Below are 4,064 nucleotides of genomic sequence, written 5' to 3'. Positions count from 1 at the left end.
TGAGCCACCCAGGCGCCCCTGAAGAAATACAATTTTTAGAGATTATTATAAGCAACTATATGCCAACAAATTAGGAAATCTGAAAGAAATGGATGCATTTGTAGAAACATATAAACAACCAAAACTGAACCAGAAAGAAATAGAAAATCTGAACAGACCCATAACCAGCAATGAAATTGAATCAGTAATCAAAAATCTGCCAACAAACAAGAGCCCAGGGCCAGGTGGCTTCCCAGGGGGATTCAACCAAATATTTAAAGAAGAATTAACACCTATTCTTCTGAAACTGTTCCAAAAAATAGAAATACAAGGAAAATTTCCACACTCCTTCTATGAATCCAGCATTACCTTAATCCAAATGAGAAAAAGATCCCATTATAAAGGAGAATTAGAGACCAATATCCCTAAAGAGCATGGATGCAAAAATTCCCACTAAAATACTAGCTAATAGATCCATCAATACATTAAAAGGATTATTCACCATGACCAAGTAGGACTTATTCCTGGGCTGCAAGGGTGGTTCAACATCTGCAAATCAATCAGTGTGATACACCACATTAATAAAAGAAAAGACTAGAACCATATGACCTTCTCAAGAGATGTAGAAAATGAATTTGACAAAATACAGCATCCTTTCTTGGTAAAAACCCTCCACTGCGCAGGGAGAGAAGGAACATACCTCAATATCATAAAAGTCATATAGGAAAGACCCACAATAAATATCATCCTCAATGGGGGGAAAACTGAGAGTTTCCCCTAAGTTTAAGAATATGACAGGGATGTCTACTCTCACCACTGTTGTTCTTCATAGTACTGGAAGTCCTAGCTTCAATAATCAGACAACAAAAAGAAATAAAAGGCATCTAAATCAGCAAAGAAGAAGTCAAACTTTCATTCTTCACAGATGATATGATTCTCTATGTAGAAAATCCAAAATACTACAGGAAAAAGTTGCTGGAATAGATACAGGAACTCAGAAAAGTGGCAGGATATAATATCAATGCACAGAAGTCAGTTCCATTTCTATACACTGAAAATGAAGCAGAAGAAAGAAATCAAGGAATTGATCCCACTTAAATTGCACCAAAAACCATAAGATGCTTCTCCCTCTCCCTCCACCTGCCACTCCCCTTGCTTTTGTGCTCTCTCTCTCTCTGTCAAAATAAATAAATAAAATGTTTTTAAAAAAAGAAAGCTGTAATTGTCAAGGCAGTATGGTACTGGCACAAAAACAGACACATAAATCAATGGAACAGAATAGAGAACCTAGAAATCAACCCTCAAATCTATGGTTAACTAATCTTCAACAAAGAAGGAAAGATATTCAGTGGAAAAAAAGACAGTCTCTTCAACTCTTGGTGTTGGGAAAAGTGGACAGCCACTTGCAGAAGAATGAAACTGGACCACTTTCTTATAGCATACACAAAAATAAACTTAAAATGGGTGAAAGACCTAAATGTGAGATAGGAATCCATCAAAATCCTAGTGGAGAACATAGGCAGCAAACTCTTTGATCTAGTTGTAGCAACTTCTTGCTAGACAAATGTCAGATAAAGGATTGGTATCCAAAATATACAAATAACTTACAGGACTCAACACTTAGTCAAGAAATGGGCAGAAGATATGAAGAGATGTTTCTTCAAAGAAGATATACAAATGGTTAACAGACCAGATGTCCATTGACAGTTAAATGGAAAAGGAATAGTGGTACACCCAAAGAGTGGAATATTACACAGCCTTCAAAAAGAATGCCATTTGTAATGGCATTGATGGAACTAGTGTGTATTATGCTAAGTGAAAAAAGTCAGTCAGAGAAGGACAAATACCATGTGATTTCACTCATGTGTGGAATTTAAGAAACAAAACAGATGAATATAGGGGAAGTGAAGGAAAAATAAAATAAGTTGAAAACAGAGAGGAAAGGAAACCATAAGAGTCTCTTAACCCTAGGGAACCAACTGATTGTTGCTGGAGAAGAGGTGGGTGGGGTATGAGGTCATTAGGTGATGGGCATTAAGGAAGGTATTTGATGTAATGAGCACTGGGTGTTATATACAACTGACGAATCACTGAATTTTACATCTGAAACTAATAATATGGTATATGTTAACTAAATTGAATTTAAATAAAAAATTTAAAAAAGAGGGAAAAAACAAAAGAAAATTCAGAACAAAATTCTTTAAGCCTCTCTGGTTTTTGCAACGATCTTTTTAATTACTAGGAGGGCAAAAGAAAAAACTGACCCTGGTTTTGATTCATCAGTAATCAATAAAGGAAAACACAGGGGTTTCTTTGCCAATGTTATTGATTTCTCCATATGTTCTCAATACTAATAAGAACCTTTTCAGAGCAGTGGCGAACGTGACTGTAGTGGCAGCATGAAGTGGACCCCAATTGCAGAGGAATGAGAGTGCGAAGCTAAGAAACAGGCTTCTTGAAGAGCTCAAAGATACTTGGCTTCCTTATCTGACCCCCAAGGATGATGAATTCTATCAGCAGTGGCAGCTGAAATATCTGAAACTGATTCTCTGACAAGCTGGCAGCAGAACCTAGGAGCTCCATAAAGTATTGTGTAAGGATCACAGACCTGTACCCCTGAAACAAATAATACATTATATGTTAATAATAATAAAAAAAAGCACTCTGACTTTGGAAAAAAAAGAAGTGCAAGAAGCTTTCCTCATGCTGCACAAGCATGGCTGCTTCTTCCGGGACCTGGTTAGGATCCAAGGCAAAAATTTGCTCACTCTCGTATCTCGCCTCCTCACTGGCAACCTAGGCTGTACCTACAAGTACCTCAACACCAGGCTCTTATGGTACCCTGGCCAGTGAAGGGCGCTAGTCCAAAACACAACAAGGCTGGCATAGCAGCTGCCTGTCAGACCTTCCTCAAGCTCATGACTACCTGCAGATAGAGACCATGCAGGCTTTGGAAGAACTCACTCGTAAAGAGATATCTGATATCAATGCCATGCCGGTGTATATAGGTCCAGATTTCCACAGGGTCTGGACATTAAGAACAGAGCAGCATACAACGTCACTTTGTTGAATTGCGTGGGTCCCCAGAAAATGCAATACATGAAAGAGGAGCCTTATTTTGGCATGGGAAAAATGGCCATTAGCTGGCATCATGATGAAAATTTGGTGGAACAGATGGCGGTGGCCATGTACAGTTATAGTTGTGAAAGCCCAGAAGAGGAAAGTGAGGATGACCCTCAGCTGGAAGGCAGAGATCCTGATACTTGGCATGTTGGTTTTAAGATCTCGTGGGACATAGAGACTCCTGGCTTGGGAATACCCTTTCACCAGAAACTTTCTCTTGGCTATCACCATCACACCTTAAAATCCTCTACAAGCAAATGAGCAGGTACAAAGAAGAGGCAGTGATCTAACATAGGTTATTGGGAAGGACTGACAAATAAGGTCAATGGGAAACAATAGAAAATAATAGGGCAGTGCCTACAAGATAATGCATCTAGTATTTAGCCCTTACATGAAAGCTCTGTTTTAAGCAATTTACATATATTTTATTTTAACCTCACAAATTATTCTGTTGAATAGGTATTATTGTTATCAACATTCTTTCTACTGTGATGAAATTGAGGCAGTGGAAAGTTAAATAAGTTTACCAAAGTTACACAGTTAGGTGATGTAACTAGAATTTGAAATGAGGCATTCTGCCTCCAGAGATGTTACTTCTAAGCACCATATTTCCATCCAGGTGTAAGCAAGTTTCTAGGAGACAAACAACCGTATTTTCTGGATGTTGTCTCATACATCAGGTAAAACATGTCCTTCTTCCTTTATTGTTTGTACTTTATTGACATCATGGTTATCCTGAGTGACTTAAGGATAAGGCTATCACCTATGAATAGGTAAAATACAAATTGTTAGGAAATAAAACCGTGGGATGCAGCCCTTATCTTATGAAAAAAGAAACCACTATCTCACTGATCCTTACTTTTTTAGGTCTGGACTTAGAAGTATAGATATTCTTGGGGTGCTCCTTCATAGTATGTGTTAAAAAGATTTTGGTACCAGGACATAGACCTTTAGTTACTTAA

The 4,064-nt window shown here is 37.9% G+C and overlaps 1 pseudogene; it reads left to right on the top strand.

The window, feature by feature from the left end:
* Positions 1-2,378: 2,378 nt before the first annotated feature.
* LOC112822902 (alpha-ketoglutarate-dependent dioxygenase FTO-like) lies at positions 2,379-3,363 on the top strand (annotated as a pseudogene).
* Positions 3,364-4,064: the final 701 nt, after the last annotated feature.

This window comes from Callorhinus ursinus, unplaced genomic scaffold (assembly GCF_003265705.2).
Source record: "Callorhinus ursinus isolate GAN/ISIS: 27379988/994484 unplaced genomic scaffold, GSC_fseal_2.0 scaffold40, whole genome shotgun sequence".
Classification (NCBI taxonomy): Eukaryota; Metazoa; Chordata; class Mammalia; order Carnivora; family Otariidae; genus Callorhinus; species Callorhinus ursinus.
This window is presented reverse-complemented; position numbering and strand designations above follow the sequence as displayed.